The following is a 22,562-nucleotide window of genomic DNA, read 5'->3' on the forward strand; positions in this document are numbered from 1 at the left end:
TAGTACCTTGTTCCAATATTCCTGCTTTGTTCCAATATTTTGGAACAAAGCAGGAAAACATCTTGGGGGCATTATTCAGCCTCTGAGTGACTCAGTTAGTCGGATAAACATATCTGGCCAACTAGCAGGGTATATTCAGCGGAGCAGTCGCACCCCTGAATATACTCAGATATTTTTAAGATAGCCAGATACGTTTATCCGGCTAACATTAGGGCAGATCAGAGGCACGACCAGAGTTAGCCACATAAGTTAACTGGCTAACTCCAAATATCAGAGTTAGCTACTTAACATATGTGGTTAGCTCCACCCCTCCTATTTATCCAGTTAGAATTTATCTGGATAAGTCTCTCTATATGCCGGTTTTGAATATTGACCTCCCTATCCCTAGTTTTTGACAACATAATCACAGATAATGGAGGAATGACTAATACAGCCTCCTTGGCTGATCGTATAGCTTGTGATGGGACATAGTAAAACAGCTTATTCTTTAGTTAAGGATGACTGTTGCCCTTCAAGAATTTGAAAATCAGGCTCAGATCCTTGAAAATGCATTAGCAGATAAAAGAAAGCCAATGAAGATTCTTTAAGACTGATGTCATATGGTCTGAAAATATAGTACCAGACAGAAGACTTACTGCTGCACTCTGCACCAATTGCATCTTATACAGGTTCTTCTTTGGTAGACCTACAGAGGGAGTATAACTTTCAAACCTGTTTGTGGTTGAGCATTTATGTAAGTATGTGGACATGTTGAAATTTACTCAGGTGTTTTATAAAATGTATAGTGGGAGCTGCACAATTTTATAAAATACTGCATAGTTCTGCTTTGAAAGTGCACACATATGATTCAGTATGTACAAATATTTGCAATGCATTGAAAATGTGCATTTTCTCTACCAATTTTAAAACATATGTGTGCATATTTTATATGCAAAATAATGTAACATGTATGTGTAAATGCCATGTTACTTGCATTAGTTAATTAGCAGGTAGAAAAGTATGCAAATGTTGGCTAATGTATTTGCATAAATCTCTTATCAAATAGAAACATCCTATGCATGCCTCTTGATCCTGACCCAGAATGCCCCTAGACTGCCTCTTTTTTGCATCAGTAAATGTGTGTATGAAACTAAAAATATGCATATAATTCTGATGCTTATAAAATAGCATGTACACAAATACAGGCTACATAAGCATGTATTTGCTCATTTTCTATACATAACCACTTTGAAAATTTACTCAAAAGTGAGTTGTAAAAGTCCAGATGGGAGGTGACCAGAGCAGGAATAATGGCTGTTAGCATTAAGCTATCTAAAATAACTGAGGTATTTTGTACAGATGTAAGTAGACACTTTATACATGGAAGCAATGTGGGCTATCATTGACAGTGAGGAGTTGATTATGATGCCCAATCTGTCAACCTGTGTATTATTAACAGACAGTTTCTTCCTCTAAGCACAGAAAGAAAAGTAGATCTGGGTGGTGGGTTTTTTTTTTCCAGTTCAAAAATCCTTGGTTTTCTTTATAAGTTTGAGCTGATTCATTTTCATCCAGCTGATACCAGGAAGATCCTCATTTAAAGCACTGAGACCATCTGGTTTGCTTGAGTTAAATGAACAGGCCAGCTGGATATCATCAGCCTAAATTTGATTTTAAAAAGCCACACGTTTGAAGGATCTTCCCCCAAGGGTGCAAGAAAAATGTTAAAAACAAAAAAAAGGAGAAAGGATAGATCCTTAGAAAACCCCACACACCATGGAGCTAGCGGGAGAGTAGGCATAATCTACAACCACATTCTTTGTTGTAGCTGTAAGAAACAATTCAAACCAACCTAATGTAACCTTTTTTAGTGGGGGTGCTATATCCAAGGGTCCATAAAAGAATTTATTCAGTGGACTACTTCTTTTGCCACTTCTCCAAGAAGTAGGACCTTTTCTATGTGGGAGGTGGGTGGGGTGGAGGATGACTTTCAAGACCCAGGCAGTGTAATGAAATCCCTTTCCCTTGTATGACACTAACTTCCTTAGATGATGCTTCGCTGCAGGGACCAGGCAGGACACACATTGTGGGTGTTCAAAATAAATTTACTGTGGTTCTTCAGAGTTAAAATAAATGTCCAGTGAGTAGATAACTATGCAAAATAGGGATGTGAATCGTTTTTTGATGATTAGCTGGGGTCTGGTTTGGGGGGGGGGAAGGGGGAGGTACCTCAGATGTGTTGCAGTTGTTAAAATATGTTTCTAATGGTATTGGGGATATAGAAGAAACCATTTGTCGCTAATACCGTGTGTTATGTACCACATTTTCTTAATAAAAATTGTTTCACATAAAAAAATCGACCGATATTTTTTAAATCGTCAAAAATCGTTAGAGTGTGCGATACAATATACATTTTCCCGATTTATCGTGAAAAATCGTTAGTCCCGTTAGTGTCCACTAACGGGAGTTATTTGGGGGGAGGGCGGGAAAACCAGCACACCAAAACAACCCCTAAACCCACCCCGACCCTATAAAACTAATCCCTTACCTTCCCCCACCCTCCCGAACCCCCCCAAAACTTTTTACGAGTACTTGGTGGTCCAGTGGGGGCGCGGGGGCCAATCTCCTGCTCTCGGGCAATCGGCGCCATTTTGGCTGCCACTCAAAAATGGCGCCAATGGTCCGATAAAACAAAAAACCCCACCCGACCCTTTAAAAATGACCCCTTAGCTTCTCCTACCCTCCCGATCCCCCCAAAACATTTTAAAATTACCTGGTGGTCCAGTGGTGGTCCCAGGAGCGATCTCCCGTTCTCGGGCTGTCGGCTACCACTCATAAAGATGGCACCGATGGCCCTTTGCCCTTACCATGTGACAGAGTATCCGTGCCATTGGCCGGCCCCTGTCACATGGTAGGATCACTGGCTGGCCAGCGCCATCTTTAAAGATGGCCGCCACCATCGTAAAGATGGCCACCGCGCCCCCACTGGACCACAGGTACTCATAAAAAGTTTTGGGGGGGTTCAGGAGGGTTGGGGAAGCTAAGGGGTCAATTTTAAAGGGTCGGGCCTCACTAAAAAAAAAATTTACGATGTGAATCGGAACCAATTCCGATTCACATCTCCACCGATCAGATTTTTTTCTCCCTCTAGCCGAACCCGATCATTAAGACGATCGGGCACACGATTCACATCCCTAATGCAAAATATACAGCTGGCTTTACATTGGCATCTGTCTCTCTCTCTGTCTAAGTGTCCTCAATTTTAGGTTCCAGGGTAGCTGCTTGTCACTCCTGGCATAAGTGAATAAACTGTCTTCCAGAGATCAGACTCGCTCCCTGAGAGCTAGGAGCTCTTTGCACTGAGTGCATACATACAGTCTCTCACCAGTGGGTAAAAAATAATACATGTGACACTCAATGCAAAACACTGGAAAGCCCCCCTCTTGCTGCTGGACTGCTGCCTTCATCTTAATTTTGTTGAGTTCCTAGTTAAGTTTAGGATACTAAGGGAGTTGGAATTACAGTATTTTAAATTTACAGGTGAATTTACTAATTAATCAGCTAGTGTCCTACAAGGGGCTGATTAAACTTTCAATAAGGGCTGGTGCAATAGTATGATTTAGATGAGAAGCTGATTGATTTTTAATGAGAAAGTGTTCCTGCCTAAAAATCAAGATTGAGTGGATGGGAAATACAGACATTAGAATTAAATACCTCTGGCTTTGTTATTTTCTCAGACACATACAACTTCTAAAGAATATATCCCACTATTTCACCAAACATTTTAAGTCCAAAGATTTCCTAAAGCTATACTTACCAATCCTCTTTAACCACCATTAAATTGATCTTCACTGAAAGAATTGAAGGATTTGAGATTTGTGTACCTCGGTCCTTTTCTACTGCAAAGAGTGTGGGGCCTCTGGAAGGTAGGGATGTGAAGCTCAATCCCTGGATCGCTTTAGAGTCCTCTCCTGGGGGATGCTGGGAACTGTATGCAGATGAGCCTTCCGGTCCTCTTCTATGGAAGCTGAGGCTGTGGAGTTCAAACCCTGAATCACTTGCTGTGACCTCTGGAGTCCTATTACTGAGGGGATCCCCAAATACTCAAAAATTCCTACCTGAGGTCCAAAAGTCCAGCCTTCTTTTTTTTCCAGCCTGGTGTTCCTAAGGGTGGAGATCCAATTGGGGTTCTTAAAAAGATCTTACTTCTAATCTCCAAACTCTTGCTTCTGTGTAACATCTCTGGAGGAAAGGTCCAATGCTAAAAAGAATCAAGCTGACAAGCAAAACTTCAGTGTGAGGAGGGGTAGTGCAAAAACCTCCTTACAAACCAAAAGAGAAAAAATACTTTAAAGACAAGAGAAAAAACATGTCTCTAGGATGACGCTGTCACTGCAGCATTTTCTCTTGTTTAGATAGGAGCTCACAGATATTCAGCTCCCTGGCCTCCAGATCCAGGGCCTGTCCTTTACCTGGACTGGACTAGGGGTTCACCTCCAGTCAAAAATCCAAAATCCTCAGCTTCTAACAAAAGTCTCTTCTACAAAAATTGAGAAAGATCCTCAAAGACAGGGAAAGCACTGAAAGTTATCTCCTCTTTATGCAACAGGCCGTTAGGTTGGTAGGCCCCAACTCAGCCAGAGAAAGCAACAATAAATCTTCACTCCTCAAAAGCTAAACCAAAAGATCTCACTTACTCTATTCCTGATGGGGGCATCATAGGCAGAATCAAACCATCACAGACAATCTCAGAGGGAGGTCCTATAGGGAATAGTCTATCCCTCTAGCTGTACAACTAGGGCGGGGATCTAGGGCCATCAAATTAGTTCTCTACACTAACATATCTCTTCCAAAGCACAGTTCAGAGAAATAAACTAACAGAATGCCATCAGCAATAAGACTGAAAGTCAATGAGAGGTACATCAATAAGACTAAGAAAAATGTCTTTCCCCTTTCCATTTCAACATGTATATCATCCAACAAAGAACGAAGTACAGTTTGAATACTAAATTCTGGTGTAAACCACCACCACTGCTGCTACTACTACTACTACTACTAAACATTTATATAGCATTACATGACATATGCAGTGCTGTTCAAACATACAAAAAGATAGTCCCTGCTCAATAGAGCTTACAATCTAATAAGACAGACATACAGGACAAGAGATTTAAGGTATAAAGCAAGACAATGTTCAAAAAGAAAAGAAAGTTAGTTAACAAGACTAAAAGTTTACAATCAGGCATAAGATTTAAAAGCGATTTCAAAAAGGTGGGTCTTTAGATGGGATTTAAAAACAGCAAAAGAGGGAGCTGAAAATAGGTCCAAAGAAGCCAGTGAAATCTTGGATGGTCTGTAGTTGGCTAACATCCATGAACTCAATTATTTTGTCAAAAGGCCATTTAGAGATGGGTCTATATTTTTCAGGCTATTTATAGAATCAATGAAGGTTTTTTTCAGCAATGTGGAGATTGTAGGCCACTTCAACAATTTTGTGAAAACTCCTTCTTTCAGTGAAGCATTGACTAATGCAGTCAGATACTCCAGAAATATTTTTTAGAGGATTTTTAAAATCCCAAAGTATAGGGGTCATAATCCAAAACATTTGTCTTATCTTTGCCAATAACTTATCAAATGCATAAAATGAACTAAGTGTTGTGCATCCTGGCCGCGTTAGTGCCGCGACCGGGCCTGCTTACCTCACGCTCCCTTCCTCCAGCTCCGAGCACTCCTCCTTCGCCTCTGCAGGCAGCTTATGGCAGCCCCGACGGCTTCCCTGACCTCCAACTTCTTCGCACGCCTCACGGCGGAGCTCCTGTCGGCAGGGCTCAGGCTCCAGTTCCTTGCCTTGGCAAACGGGTCGTCTCTTCCCAGAGAAGTAAGTTTCCATTCCGTTTTCCTGCATTCCTGTTCCTCACCTGTTCCCGTTCCTTGCTCCGTGTTCCTGCATTCCTGTGTCTTCCAGTGCTCCTGCATTCCTGTGGTCCTTCTGTTCTCCAGCGTCCATTCCTGTTCCTGTCCCGCTTCCCAGGTAGTACCCTCCGGACTGATTCTCGATACTGACCTCGGCTTCCTCTGACTATGATTGGACTGACTCATGGATTTGACCTCTGCTTGCCTCTGACCACGTTTGGACCGCTGCCTGGATTTGACCTCTGCCTGCTACTGACTACGCTCGGACGGTCTTCTGGAACCTGATCCTTGCTTTGGCTGACCACCCTCGGATGGATACCCTGGCTTTGACCCTTGCGGTACATATGCACACTCTCCTTGCTACTCCCATGGCTAGCAGGCCTGCCTGCTCTGACATCATCTGCGGCCTTCTACCAGCTAGACCATTAGGCTCTGCCTATCCTGACCAGAGGACCTTCAGTTCCTGCTCCATACCAGTGGCCTCTGGTAACCTCAGTTCCATTCTAGCTCGGCTGTTCTCCAGTTGCCACACATCCTTGCTCTTGGTGGGCACACCTCTCCACTACCTCTCTGGGAGATCCTCCGAGGCCCACCTAAGCCCAGGCGGTCCGGGTACCCAAGGGCCCAACCTGAGGAAACCCCGGACTGTTATTGATGAAGCTCCACCAGCCACCTGGTGGCAGGTGCCCTCTTGGAACCCTCAGGGGCTGTACCAATTCTGCGTCAGGCCAAGGGTCCACCTCCAGTGCAACACTAAGTCAAAAGTATTACGTACACTCAACAATTAGATGCTGTTTTTACAAGAGGTGCTCCAGTTCTACTTGCTGAGAGAAAAGCTCATCCCAAATCTTCAGATTGTTATTTTAAAAAAATCAACAAACAATGAACATCATTTACTCCTGGGGGAATTCTGCGCCAAAAGTTTGAAAATTCTGCATCAAAAAATAAAAAAATTCTATTCTGCATACACATTCTATACATTTTGCAAAATTCTGCACAACTTCATCACTTCCCGAAGTTGGTCATCCCTGAGCTAGAACATCTACTCAAGAGGTGGTCACAGAAATGTCTCTAAATCTATCTGTCTGTATAGTACTGCTTGGCGCTTGCATCTAGAATTGCTCTAGAAATAATAGAAATGATAAGTAAGAATAAGGCTCCCCACCTTAGTAAATCATGCTCAGACTTTGCAAATCTTGAGGCAGTTGGGGGGGAGGGGAAGATTTGAATAGTCCATCATGGTTGCAGTGTACAGGGGCACTGTCTATTAGACCACATATGCTGCAGCCAGTTTTCAAATGGGAAAATATGCATACTGTGCCCTTTTGACAATGAGAAACCGCTAACTGAACACACTAAACGTGCCCATATACTTTGCTATTTAGGTAGGCAGTGATAAAATAGCATGCATATATTTGAGAATCCTAAGCATGTTCACAGTTTTCCTCCCTCCAACTTAAACATGCTTATAGGAATATTTATCTCTCCCCACTCCAAAACCCAAACTAAACCACTGAAGGATAAAAAATTCTTCCTTCCCCCACAACCCAGGTACATTAAGAATCTGCCTGTATGGATAAGGTTAAAGATCGGAGCTAGAGCTATCCAATGTCACCTTCTCTTTGATGGTTTCCTTTCAGCTGTGTCCTTTCCATCAACAAAGAGAGTCAAGAGTGTTTGCGAAGGCCACAAGTCTTCTGGCAGGCTTGCAAAGCTTCACTGATATGCTCCCACAAGCCTTCCCCATGCTGTGGCTCTAGCTCTTCCAGTTCACGATTGTATTTCTGCGATCAAGAACCGGAAGTAGCATGGGGCAGGATCACGGGAGCACAGCAGTGAGGCTCCGCAAGCCTGCCAGAAGACTTGGGGCCTGACTCCTGACTCTATTATTACTGCGATTCTGCCAGTGATTGTGCTCAGAGTGGTAGTGGGGCCTAGATGCTGCATGGTGAATGTACAAATCTGCACGAGAGGAGAAATCTGTGGAAATTCTGCATTCTGCAGTACTGGAGAACTCCCGCAGGAGTAATCATTCACTGAGTCTTCAATATCCAATGATAGCTTTACAACACAGAAAAGTTATTTTGTTCAGTTCTGGTGTGTGGCAATTTGGCAGGGAAGTACATCATCTTAATTACCAGGATGGTATTGATATAAGCTAATTTAGGTGTCATTTACTAAGCATTGTATCCATAGACACAGAATGAAAGCAAACCTTTAGAAAACTGGGCCTTTAGTGAATTTTACAACTTGCATTATCAGCTGGCAGAGCAGATTTTTTTCCAAGTTTCTCCAATCTATGGTCTTTTTGTTTCAGAGAACCATGGAGCTGGTTTATGGGCAGAAATCAATTACTTCTTAAGTGGATCAAGTTTATTTAGCACACATGCAGCATAGATTGCTAGTGCTGAACAAAGGCCTCCACATATGAATCATAGGAATTAAAGAGCTATGAGTCTTAGGGGGTCATTCTCTAAAGGGATAAAGTGCGATACCTAAATTGGGGCTGGTTCTGAGCGGCGTCAGCACCGGAAGGGGAGTCGGGGCAGCAGCAGGCCCGACCCCCGATTCGCCTCCCCGGCCCCCGGTACTTCGCGATTCACTATTCTCTGTGAGAATAGTGAATCCAGGCCTTAGCTTCCAAAAAAGTATTTGAATTCAAATTTGTGCCAGAGCGAGTAGCTTAACAACAGACTTTGCCTTTGTAGCCTCCATCTTTTTTTTTAACTGTTTATTGAATTTTACAATTATATAAAACGAAAACAAGAAAAAAAACTTTACACAGTAATATGAGAGAATTATTAAAGGAAACAAAAAAAAAAAAAGAGAACAAAATACCAATAAAGATATACAATAAATCATTCACTTAAATTTGAAACATAAATAGGAACGGGGGAATGGAGAAAAAAAGAGGAGAGCAAAGGAAATTCTAGCATAAATTATGCATATTTAAACTATAGGTGACATATGAACAACCCCTTTAAACATAATGGATAACCCATAGGAAGGCTCTGAGATTCCTGATTGAACGATTGGGCGTTTAGGAAGTCCCGCAATTGGTCTGGACAGAAAAAAAGAAATGTATTGCCATTCAACTTGATTACACATCTGCATGCGTAATGCAACAAAAAGCTCGCCCCAAGAGCCTGAGCGTCAGAGTGTAACTCCAGAAACGTTTTATGCCGTTCTTGTGTGGCCTTGGCTAGATCAGAAAAAATCCTGATGGAACCCCCATGAAAGGAAAATTTACATTTTGAAAATAAGACTTCATCACCAAACTTAAGTACTGTTCCAAAAAAGAAAAAGAGATCAGCAGTGTAGCCCTCTCAGTCACTTCCAGAACTAAACTTTCCAAAAAAGCAGATACGTTGGAAAATTCCACTTCATTCTGAGAAGAAAGTATCTGATTAGCATTTTGCTTATAAGGAAGAAACAAATAATTATTTAGCGCAGGAATTTTGTCAGGTGGAATTTTCAAAAATTCAAGGAAATATCTCTTGAGGGAAACAAACTGCAATTCACCTAAAATATTAGGAAAATTGGTAATTCTCAAATGTAAATGCCTTGAGAAATTTTCCAAGGATCCCAACCTTCTGAGAGAAGAAAGACACTCTAAAACCACAGAAGCATTCACAGTCTGTAGTCTTTTAATATCATTCCCCATAGCTTGAATGGTTGTTGAATGCTCCTGGAGAATTTGCTGGTGATCATGGGTGACCATATCCAGTTTCAAGGAAACAGTCTCTCTAATCACTGGGACTGATCCTGAAATGTCTGAGACAATCCTGCAATCATATCCCAAGGCAAATCCAAGGTGACTACCGCTGGCATGGAGATCAAAATAAGAGTGCTTAGAAGTGAAATGCTCACCTCGAGCGGTAGAACCAGCCACGGGCATAATTTCCCCCAGAGATCCCGAAGGTAAAGTGTCACCAACAGCACCCTCCTCCTCCACAATTTGTTCAACGTGCTGGGTTTCAAGAAAAAAGGGCCCTTTGCCCAGCAGGACGCCACCATCTCCCTCTGAATGGGGCTGTATGGATGACCGAGGGCGCCAACAGTGACAACTCCACTCTGGGAGGGAGCAAGCAGCTGACTTTTAAAATCTGGTGGGCTAAGAGAGATTTCACCAGGCAAAAACAGAGCTCCCCTCTCTGTTCCACCAACAGGTTTTACTGCAAATAAGGAGTAGAGACAGCAAATTCAGTAATCATATGCTGATCTGATGGGAGCAAGGATTCAGAGGGAAAAATCCTCACTTCTCCTTTCCTCTTGTGCAGCATAGTTTAAGGAAATCAGCAATGAAACAGGTAGAAGTCGAAGAAGAAAAAGCGCATCTGCTTACGCCGCCATCCTGGATTCCCCCCAAGACTCCATCTTGTAAATGATAAAAACTGATCAGTCCATAAAACTGGAATCACCTGAAAACCATCAGTACATAATTTGAAAAAGCATTAAAAAAATGTCATCCAAGGTATGATGTTCAGTGTGCTTGGAAAAGTCCTAGTACCTCAGTAGTGTTATAAAAAAAGAGGCTAATCCAGAAGAATCAGCATGGATATTGAATTCACTTAAAAAAAACAAAACAAAAAACAGTCCTGGGGGGTCTCCAACAAAACCTCAAACCATAAGGACCAACAAATCATTGGAACTATGATCCTCTGAAGGGCTCAATAAACCAAGATGAAAAACATTGGTTCCAGTCCAGCACAGGAAAAGATACTCTGAATTAGGAGGTTGCACAATAAAGAAATGTTTCAGTGGAAGAGAGTTCTGGAATACAAAAGCAATCCCTCCAACTCTCTATGATTGATGAAACAGTGAGAATTCAGGAGGACAAAGCTGAATTCTGTGGTCTGATTAGTCTAAGTTTCTGGTACGCATAGGGACGGTAACTTTTAAACAGGCGTGTGGGCGCACATGTGCGTTTGTTTGTTGGCCTGTTCCCAGGGTCGCAGCCATTTTATAACATACATGTGTATATGCATGTGATAAAGTAGGCTGACCGTGCGCACATGTGCACGGAATTTTAAGTGGGCCTGCTCCTATGTGCACAAATGCTGCCTCTACTGCATAAGTGGGGGGATTTTAGTAGGCACGTGTGCCAACGCCATTACCAGTTTTCCCAGTTAGTTCCCAGTTTGCCCAGGTAAGGAAATGACTTCCTAACCCCCCTAGTTAAACAGCCTTCCTTCACCTGACCTTTAAACCCCACTGATCTGTTTATTTATTTTTTTTTATCACTTACACACCATCCATAGTAGAAGTAAAGTTACACAGCAGGGGAACCCGGCCTGTGCTTGTGCGCATAAGCATTTAAACATTGATTTTATTGTGAAATCCAAGAATGCCCATGCCCTGCCCAGACCATGCCACACCCTGCCCCTTTTTTGTAAAAATATTTGTATATGCAGCAGGAGATAAGTGCGTATCCAGGCAGCTTTTAAAATCCACTCGACACATACCAGCCCAACCTTATTGGCATGTCTCCCAGTTTTGGCACGCGTCGGGCTTTTAAAACTCATATTAAAGGGTAGGGATGTGCATTTGTTTGAAACAAAAGTGTAAAATGTTACAAATGATCCCATTTTTGTTTTATTTCAAGTGAACCAAAATAAATTGTGAATTTTGCACCATTAGCAAACAGTATACTCTATTTGCAACTAGAATGCTCTTTTTTGCTGATAGCATGCACTATTTTTTTTTTTTTTAATTTATAGTTTATTGAATTTCTTTCAAACATTTTACAATGCAAAAAGGAAAAAGAAAATATTGCTTCACATCAATCAAGGGTTTAAGAAAACATACATTTGCCCACTTCATGTCATGTGGATACAATAATCAGCCCACTTTATGGGGAGTATAATAAAGAAAAACTTGTTACACAAAAAATAATATCTCATATTAATGAGTTCTTTTAGGAGATTGCCTTTTAATTATTCCAGATTCCCCTTTCATGGAGGGGGGTTCTTTGTCTATCCACCCTTGTCTGCAAGAAATGTTTCTAAATGAGGTGGTTCCAGAAACACAAATCTATTACTCTGATAAGTAACTAAACATTTGCAGGGGAATTTGAGAAAAAAGGTGGCTCCCAAGGCAACCACCCTCTGTTTCAAATTCAAAAACTGTTTCCGCCTCATTTGAGTGTCTTTGGAAACGTCCGGAAACACTTGAATTTTCTGACCACAAAATAAGATTTCTTTATTTCTAAAGTATCTCTGGAGAATGAGGTTTTTCTCATTTTCCAAACCAAAAGTCACTAACAATGTGGCTCTTGATTGGATATTATCATTGGATGATTCCAGGAAATCAGTTAGATTGGGACTAGCTGGTACTAAAACATCAATACCACCTTCAGGTGTTGAGAGATCCCTTTTTTTTATAGGTAAATAAAACATTTTAGAAATTGTTAATTCCTTGGTTATACCCAAAATTTCCCTAGCATATTTACTTAGTAATTCTTGTGCAGATATTAGTCTGATACATGGGAAATTTAGAAACCTCAAATTATTTCTCCTTAGAATGTTCTCATATCCCTCTAACTTCTTGTACATAATTAAAGAATCCTTTATACATGCTGTACTGGTAGCTTGTAGAGTTGCAACTTGTGACAGATTTGACTCTGTCACAGTTTCTAAGTAAACAATTCTTTTATTGTGATCCTCCAATTGTTTCTTAGTTTCCAATGCCGTAGTGGTGGACTGACTCATGGAAAGGGATAATAACCTTTCCATTTTAGAAACCACCCTCCACACATCCACCAGTGTGATGTTATCAGGGGGGACTTCTTCATCATTTAAATCACTAGGAAACACATGTCCCAAATCACTATCATTATTATTTCTAGTCCCTTCCTGTAGTCCTGGTATCTGAACTCTGGGTCCCGGCGATGTTAATGCCTCAATCCTAGGGTCAGACCCTCCACTGGCCCCACTATTCCCAGCAGTTACATTAGGGGACTGGTCGGTGGCTGGACTACCGGAGGCTCCTGATGAAAAAGAGATGTCCGGTATGACTTCTCTAGTGTTCTGACTCACCCTCCGAATAAGATGTTGATCCATTGGGCCTGTGACGTCTCCTCTTACAGGTGTTGATATCGCCATCTTAATTTTTCTTTTCTTTCCCATCCAAACGTAGGAAATATCCAACGATGAAAGAGTCAGAAAAAGGAAAAAAAAAATCGCCCAGGGGCGCGCCCCTTTGGCGCGCGGCTTCGGCGCGCCGGCGGCTGCGTGCCGCTGTCCTCGGTTTAAATAGGGGACAGCAGCGCGATGATGACGTCACGGAAGGCGGGGTCTGGACACTGCTCCTCCGTCTCGGCGTCCCTTCTGCCGTGCGGCTCACACCGCGCCTCGATATTACCAGCGCGGCTCTCCTCCAGGTCAGCTCCCGATTCTCCGCCGCTGTCCTCGGTTTAAATAGGGGACAGCAGCGCGATGATGACGTCACGGAAGGCGGGGTCTGGACACTGCTCCTCCGTCTCGGCGTCCCTTCTGCCGTGCGGCTCACACCGCGCCTCGATATTACCAGCGCGGCTCTCCTCCAGGTCAGCTCCCGTTTCTCCGCCGCTGTCCTCGGTTTAAATAGGGGACAGCAGCGCGATGATGACGTCACGGAAGGCGGGGTCTGGACACTGCTCCTCCGTCTCGGCGTCCCTTCTGCCGTGCGGCTCACACCGCGCCTCGATATTACCAGCGCGGCTCTCCTCCAGGTCAGCTCCCGTTTCTCCGCCGCTGTCCTCGGTTTAAATAGGGGACAGCAGCGCGATGATGACGTCACGGAAGGCGGGGTCTGGACACTGCTCCTCCGTCTCGGCGTCCCTTCTGCCGTGCGGCTCACACCGCGCCTCGATATTACCAGCGCGGCTCTCCTCCAGGTCAGCTCCCTGATAGCATGCACTATTTGACAACAATGTGCCCTGCTTGCTAACACAGCACTCTTTGTTACTAGTGAACCCTCTTGGCATATAAGGCACACTATTACATAATTGTCAAATAGGGTTCACTATTTCCCCAAAATGAAAAAAATAATAATAATTAAAAAAATTAAAATCCTGAAAATGAAAAACAAAGAAAAAATATCCAAAAAACAACAACAAAAAAACAATACAAATACAAAAAATAAATTATTGTACACAGCCCTAATAAAGTGGTGAATTTTGGAAGATTTTCATTGAAGGCTGTGTATGTATATATGTGTAAGTAGCCTCTGTGCAAAGTAAGTGAATTTTAAGGACAGAAGTATGCACATAGTAGGGATGTGAATCGTGTGCCCGATCGTCTTAACGATCGGGTTTTGCTAGAGGGAGAAAAAAGTCTGATCGGTGGTGATGTGAATCGGAATCAGTTCCGATTCACATCGTTAATTTTTTTTTAGTGAGGCCCGACCCTTTAAAATTGACCCCTTACCTTCCCCCACCCTCCCGAACCCCCCAAAACTTTTTACAAGTACCTGGTGGTCCAGTGGGGGCGCGGGGACCGATCTCCCGCTCTCGGGCCATCGGCGCCATTTTGGCTGCCACTCAAAAATGGCTCTGATGGCCCGATAAAAAAGAAAAACCCACGACCCTTTAAAAATGACCCCCACCCTCCCGAGCCCCCCAAAACATTTTGGGGGGCTCGGGAGAGTGGCGGCGGCGATCTTTATGATGGCGGCGGCCATATTTAAAGATGGCGCCGGCCAGCCAGTGCTCCTACCATGTGACATGGGCCGGCCAATGGCACGGATACCCTGTCACATGGTAAGGGCAAAGGACCATCGGCGCCATCTTTATGAGTGGCAGCCGACGGCCCGAGAATGGGAGATCGTGGGGAGATATAATGAGGATTTATATATCGAGGTCAAAAACAGATCAATCAGGGTGGGGAGCTACTCTGATATTAAGATGATCCCACAATCAGGTGACTTGCCCATTGGCCAACTATGAAATATATTCTGCTATGCGACCCAAAAAAGGGGACCATCTACTGGTACACGAAGATGGGGCCCCATTAACACAATACCAGTTCTTAGCAATACTCAAGTGTACCCTAATGGAAATAGGTGAGAACGCAGGTAATTTTGGTACGCACTCGTTCAGAATAGGAGCAGCCACCAGTGCGGTGCAAGCGGGGTTTACGACAGAGGTAATAAAACAGATAGGGAGATGGCGCTCGGTAGCGGTAAACTCATATGTCAGGCTGGATCGAGCCACTGCATTACAACACGCTAATTAATTTGATTATGTATTACAGAATCGTGTCATAGGTTGGCACATGTGTGGATCGTGGGGCACTCAATTGTGCACTGGGCAGCATAAGGGGCACAGCAGCGCAGATACGGCCCTCATATGGGCCTGGCACATCGGGGGGTAAGGATCACCTGGATGGGGAAGAGCGGAATGCATTGAGAGCAGCTACTAAACACACTACGGGTCAAGAGGGAGTCGATGGCCAGGCTGGACATTATAATAATTAGGGATGTGAATCGTTTTTTGACGATTTAAAAAAATCGTCGATATTTTTTAAATCTTCAAAAATCGTTAGAGTGCGCGATACAATACAAATTCCCCCGATTTATCGTCAAAAATCGTTAAATCGGGCACGGGAATTATTTGGGGGGAGGGCGGGAAAACCGGCACACCAAAACAACCCCTAAACCCACCCCGACCCTTTAAAACCAATCCCTTACCCTCCCCCACCCTCCCGAACCCCCCCCCCCAAATGTTAAATTACCTGGTGGTCCAGTGGGGGGGGGGGGGCCCGGCGCGATCTCCCGTTCTCGGGCCATCGGCACCATTTTGGCTGCCACTAATATAAATGGCGCCGATGGCCTGATAAAAAAAACCCCCACCCGACCCTTTAAACTGACCCCCTTAGCCTCCTCCACCCGACCCCCTCAAAAACCTTTTAAAATTACCTGGTGGTCCGGGGGGGGGGGCGCGGGGAGCGATCTCCCGCTCTCAGGCCATCGGCTGCCACTCATAAAGATGGCACCGATGGCCCTTTGCCCTTACCATGTGACAGGGTATCCGTGCCATTGGCTGGTCCCTGTCACATGGTAAGGGCAAAGGGCGCCGGCCATCCAGTGCTCCTACCATGTGACAGAGGCCGGCCAATGGCACGGATACCCTGTCACATGGTAAGGGCAAAGGGCCATCGGCGCCATTTCTTTTTAGCACAGCTGATGGCCTGGGAAAGGGAGATTGCTCCCCGCAGCCCCTCTGGAAAACCAGGTATGTGTAAAAAGTTTTGGCGGGGTCGGGAGAGTGGGGGAGGCTAAGGGGGTAATTTTAAAGGGTCGGGGTGGGATTTTTTTTTATCGGCGCGCGCCTCACTAAAAAAAATTAGTGATGTGAATTGGAATCGGAAACGATCCCAATTCACATCTCTAACAATCAGATTCCCCCCCCCCCCCCAGCTGAACCCGATTGTTAAAACGATCGGGCACACGATTCACATCCCTAATAATAATACACCTGGGGGGGAATGATTTAGGGGCATGGACATCACACCAGCTGTTACGAATGATAAAGGATATAGGGGAACTGCAAGCAGAGTTCCCAGGAGTTCCCAGGTCATTTGCTGGTCGGATATCATACTGTGCAAAAAATTTATAAAACAGAAATTATGAAGGAGAGCACATAAAAAATTAAACAGACAGGTCAGAGCATGGCTGGTGCATAGAGGGGGATGGCAGATATGCCACACATGGGCCGAGGAAAAGTGCGAGGGTTTCTATCGGCAGGATGGGGTGCACCTGTCTGATATCGGGTATGACCTCTTTAATAACGAAATACAAGAGGCACTCAAAAGAATCTACACAGGGGTGTGCAATGGCCGCAGCTAAATAACTTCAGGTTTGGGGGGCACCAGGCAAGTGTAAACACTACCTGGTGCTAGTGGCGGGTACCTGGGCCAATAGAGAATTACTAGACATTGGTCAGCTGCGGGGTTTGAAAAGGTTGTTTGTCAAAGGGGTGGGGAGCACGCCCGGAGGTAGAGCCCCCTTGCTTGTAAACATGGTGGGGGGGGTCGGAGTGACGTCGCCTTGCTAGAAATAGTGATGGGTGACCATAGGGGGGCGTGGTCCCTGAGCGGCAAGACCAAAGGATTGGCCCGAGTGGGGTGAATTGTTACGATGTTGAATTTGTATTAATTGCATGTTAATAAAAGCTGTGGCCGATTTACACCAAAATGAATGTGTAGTGTGCTATTATTATTTGGGTTTTTGGCAAGAGGGCCGGAGAGGTGTCAAGGCTCCAAGAGTCAAGTAGATTCCCTTTTTTAAATACCTCTATGATTGAGTTGGTATGCCTCTCTTTTACCTGCTGAAGATCATTGCATCCAGATGGAGTGACTTTTTGAGAAGACACCTAAGATAGGTTCTTCCTCCTGATGCAGGAAATCTGAAGCACCAGCTGACTTTAAGCTTTTGTTTTTCCTTCTATCATGCAGACTTTTCTGCCTATGGGTATTTTTATTTGCAGTTAGAAAAGGTTATAGGGAATACAGAGCCTTAACCAAACAGCCTTGGCTGATACCAAGTCAATTTTTCCAAAGATATTTAGGTCCATTACTCCTCATAGAATGAAAAAACATTATGCCCTTTCGACAACTGGTAATCAATGCAGATGATGCAATAAAGGGGTCGCTCCATCAAATCTGGACTTCACCGCCAACCTTTCCCCACCACTCTCTCTCCCCAGTCTGTGCCAATTGTAGTCTGTGGGTACATTTTGTGGTAAACCCACAAAAAGAACATTGAAATAATCCAAAACTAAAATAACTAATACAGGGTTTCTTAACCTTTCTGGCTGTGTGGGCTCATTATCAACCTCCAACGTATTCAGGGACCCCCCCAGTCCATCACTGACACTTTCCCTCCTCCCCCTCCCCTCGCAGCCTGTCCCCTCTAATCTCCCTCTGTACACCCATTCTCCAGCCTGCCACCAGCTTTTCCCCACTACACTGTCTCCCCTCCCAGTCTGTCAGCACAAGTCCCTCTCTCTCCTCCCGAGTCAGTCCCCACTAATCCTTTTTTCCTCTTCTCTCTAGTTATCCCCTCTCCAAGTGTCTCTGTCCATCCAGCCTGAACCACCATTATCTCTCAGATTCAGTTTCAGAGAACTATATTGACATGACAATTCTACAATGTGTCGCTGAAGTAAAACATAATGATTAAAACAAGGAGGAGGAAAAGGGAGGAGAAAATTACAAATTATAATCATGATGGCCCATGATCGTCTATCTCCCCATTCTGATCCACGGGTTTTTCTCTTCCCCCACTCTCTCCATTTCAGCTCACCCTCTCCAATCTCTCTTTCTTGTCCCCAGTCTATCTCTCTTGCTGCCAACCTTTCACCACCACTCTCTCTCCCCAGTCTGTACCCAGCTTTCTATCCCATTAGCTTGTATTACCAATCCCTTTATTTCCCCTCACCACGGTCTCTCCCCTCACCCAACAAACTAGTGTTACTGTCTCTCACTCTCCTATCTGACCCATCAGTGTCTGTCTCTGCTCCCAGTCTAACCCACCAGTGTTTCTCTTCCCCGGTTTCTTCACTCACTTTCTCCTCTCCAGCTTGAAGGCTCCTACTCCTGCCTGCCTTCTCTCCAGGCTGCTCTCTGTCTCTCGCCTCTGGCAGGGTGGTCTCCAGGTGCTTCTGGCCTGCTTCTCATCAAAGAGAGTGGAGACTGATAGGCAGGGAGAGACTGGAGAAGGACTGGGTGAAGTGGTGATTCCAAGTACACACTCTAGTAAGTATTTTCAAACAATATATATGCACACTTTATAAAATACCTGCCTCCGCAATTAATGCTGATTGTTTATTCATACAGGGGTAGATTTTTAAAGGGTTATGCACATAACCCTTTAAAACCTACCCTTTAAAACCTACCCTTTAAAACCTACCTCTGCGCGCACCGAGCCTATTTTGCATAGGCTCGGCGGCACGCACAAGCCCCGGGACGCACGTATGTCCCGGGGCTTCGAAAAAGGGGCGGGTCGGGGGTGGGGCCGGGGTGGCATTCCGGGGTGATCCGGGGGCGGGGGTGGGGGGGTGGTCCGGGGCGGTCTGGGGTGAGGCAGGGGGTGGTCCCAAGTCCTCCGGCACAGCAGCTGTGCCGGGGGTTGGCGCGCAATAAAGGTAAAGGGGGATTTAGATAGGGCAGGGGGTGGGTTAGATAGGGGAAGGGAGGGGAAAGAGGGAGGGAGTGTGCGTAAGATTGAAAATCTGCCCAAGAGTGTCACAGTTATTTTGCGTGTAAAATATACACATGTATATTTATGAAATGGGTAGAGAATGTGTTTTCTTGCACTGGAAATATATTCATGTGCTGATACACATACTTTTGGAGCCGAAATATGTAGCATTTTACAAAGTCAGCACAGTTTATAAGGCTCTAGAATTAATTTCTGCATGTCCTCCTAGCAAATGAAGTACCGTGAATTAGGGGTGTGCATTCGGATTGACCGCATTAGTAAAACGCAACTCATATTTTTTTTTACTTAAAAAATTGATTCGACATAAACGATCGGATTTCCCACATATCGAACATAGATATGTTCGATATGTGGGAAATCGCGATTGTTGAGCCAAAATAAAAATATAAACCCCCTCCCCCTCCTTAATCCCCCCCCCCCCGACTTACCACAACTCCCTGGTGATGGAGCGAGGAGTGAGGACGCCATTTCTGCAATCCTTGGCGAGAAGCATGTGACGTCGGCGGCACGTCGAGTGACGCCGGCATCACGTGATTCCCGGCTCGTTCGCGCCGGACGGCTCGTTCGGCCCAAAAAGAACTTTTGGCCAGCTTGGGGGGGTCAGGAGGCCCCCCCAAGCTGGCCAAAAGTTCTTTTTGGGCCGAACGAGCCGTCCGGCGCGAACTTGCCGGGAATCACGTGATGCCGCGTCACTCGACGTGCCACCGACGTCACATGCTTCTCGCCAAGGATTGCAGAAATGACGTCCTCACTCCTCGCTCGATCACCAGGGAGTTGTGGTAAGTCTGGGGGGGGGATTAAGGAGGGTGAGGGGGTTTAAAATTTTTTTTTGCACATATGTACATATACCCAACTCATTGGATTTTTTTTATGTCCATATTGGCCGCAAGTGGGACCCCCTTTCGGACATAAAAAATATGAACATAAAATTTTGCTCTGCACATCCCTACCGTGAATAGATTTGAAAGTTGCTCTCCCTTCATGTAACTTAGCACGCCCAAGTTACAGCCAGCTTGGAGCAGGTATAACTCTGTGCAAGGTAATGTGTGCTCATACTCCACCAGTTGCCTGAGGGCTTTCAAAATGAATTTGCATACGTTATTTCACTTTGAAAATCCTCACTAAAGTCTGTGTGTACAGTATACATGAAGACTTTACCATGATGCGGGCTGTTTGAAAATCAGCCTCTTATTTTCAAAAAAATGTTTTTAATCGCCATTAGTAATATGAGATATAATCTCTGGTTCTGTGTGCACCACACATAAGTAATGCATGGTGTATATTTTTGGAATTTACGGTACATCAAAAAGACATTCTCCAGATTTCTTTTAGGAAGGGCTATGCTTTATTGCATATACTGAATATGTAACTGGAACAGTAGTACATTTTCTTTCATTAGATTGGTGGTCCGCTGGCACTGGTTTACTTCTGTGAAAGCTACGCTTTTCATGACACAGTTTCATGCTGATTGAGGCAGGAAGAAATGCTTTCTTGATTCTGGGGCTTTGATCTGAAAGAGTGGAGTTGCCTACCTGGTTTCCAGACATTGTTTCATTCTCGTCGAACCCACAGGCATCAAAGTAGTGAGGGAAAGGGTCAGACCAACCATTTTCTGTGCAGTTCCTGCTGACAACTCCTACATCTGAACATAGTAAATGAACTGTTAGCAAAATGTCAAAAAAAGAAGCAGATCAAAATAAGTCTTGCAATTAGAATTAGCTCTCCATGCAATAAGGTTACAGAAGCCTTATCATTTTAGCAGAATTTGACTCTCAGTTTTACAAGTTGTCTATATTCAGGGATATTTTATAGTCAAAATGTTGAACACTAACATGAAAGTCCAAGGGCATAGGCCTGGTGTTTCTTTTAAAAAAGAAAAAAACATTTCCATCTCCTCTCTTGAGAGAACCTGTTCAGCATGCAGTGAAAAGCATAAATTCAGACCACAATAGGACCTTAAATTGGATTATATCCATTGGCGCCCTAATTGTACAGACACCGTGAATTGCATATGGATGTGGGAAAACTTAAGCCCTGCATTGCACACACACACAGTGATGCAAAATGTGCAGAAGGCACTGGGAACGCATTTCTGCAGTGTTTCATTGTAAAACAGACAGGGCTGGGGGATCATGAAAGCCACAAACGTGACAACCTTTGCAACTTTTGACTATATTGCTTACTTTTTTATTTCTGCAAATTACATCACAAAGGCAAAAGCCCTTCCCTTTGCTGCAATGTTTAGGACATATCAATTATGAAATTTTACTTCTGTTTTTAGTAGCTAAGCAAGTGCTGATTAGCTACAAAAAAATTAAAAGTTTCTTGCTCCTTACTTTTGTTTTGCATCCTTGATTCCTTCTGTTGATCTTTTTTATATCTCTCTGTTATTTTCCGCCTAAGAGGTAGATCTTTAAAAAGTACGCCGGATTTTATAAGATACGCGCATAGCCACGCGTATCTTATAAAATCCGGGGTCGGCGTGCCCAAGGCTGCGCAAAATCGGCAGCCTGCGTGCACCGAGCCGCGCAACCTGCCTCCGTTCCTCTTAGGCCGCCCGAAATCGGAGCGGCCTCAGAGGGAACTTTCCTTCCGCGTCCCCCCACCTTCCCCTCCCTTCCCCTACCTAACCCACCCCCCGGCCCTACCTAAATCCCCCCATATCTTTGTTGGGCAAGTTACATCTGCTTGAAGCAGGTGTAACTTGCACGCGCCGCCTCGCACCCCCCGGCACAGGCCGCAGTGCCGGGGGACTCAGGACCGACTTCCCGGCCCGCCCCTGAACCGTCGCCACGCCCCCGAACCCACCCCTGACCCCCGGACATGCCCCCTCCCGACCCTTTTACGAAGCCCCGGGACTTACGCACGTCCCGGGGCTTTGCGCGCGCCGGCGGCCTATGCAAAATAGGCCGCCGGCGCGTGAGTGCCCTGTGCGCGTAAATCCGGGAGGATTTACGCGCACAGGGCTTTTAAAATCTAGCCATCAATATAAGACATTTTTAGGTTCATATTCATATCCAGCTGAATTTTAGCAGCTACATTTTTTCCAGGTAAGTCATTACCCAGATTAAATGTATCCAGATAAAGCAAAGACATTTCTGTGGCATTGTGGTCTGGGTCTAAGTTTTCTGGATAAATCTGATATTCAGAGTTATGCAAAGAATTTTATCAGAATAAGTCTGGTCAACTACAGAGCAACCTAAAGCTATCAGGTGCATGTACCTATATAACTTTAAATTTAACTGGCTATATTCAGAATATAGGTAAATAAAAATAAAATGTGTTTGAATGAATTTTGAAAACTTTTAAACAAAAACAGTTAAAAGGAATTTTTTATGTTTATTATAACATCTAATATGTGTATAAGTACACACAAATATAAAAACACAAAAGTGTTCCCAACTACAGGCCACAGTTTCACCAGAATACCAACTGGCTTCTTCAGGGGATATCTACAAACACACAAA

The 22,562-nt window shown here is 44.4% G+C and overlaps 1 protein-coding gene and 1 long non-coding RNA gene across 2 annotated transcripts in view; one reads left to right on the forward strand and one right to left on the reverse strand.

The window, feature by feature from the left end:
- ADCYAP1R1 (ADCYAP receptor type I) overlaps positions 1 to 22,562 on the reverse strand; it is a 596,453-nt gene that overhangs the window by 135,710 nt on the left and 438,181 nt on the right. The gene's annotated exons all lie outside the window — the stretch shown is intronic.
- Positions 1 to 22,562, forward strand: part of LOC115084051 — a 117,927-nt gene that overhangs the window by 71,856 nt on the left and 23,509 nt on the right. The gene's annotated exons all lie outside the window — the stretch shown is intronic.

This window comes from Rhinatrema bivittatum, chromosome 2 (assembly GCF_901001135.1).
Source record: "Rhinatrema bivittatum chromosome 2, aRhiBiv1.1, whole genome shotgun sequence".
NCBI lineage: Eukaryota > Metazoa > Chordata > Amphibia > Gymnophiona > Rhinatrematidae > Rhinatrema > Rhinatrema bivittatum.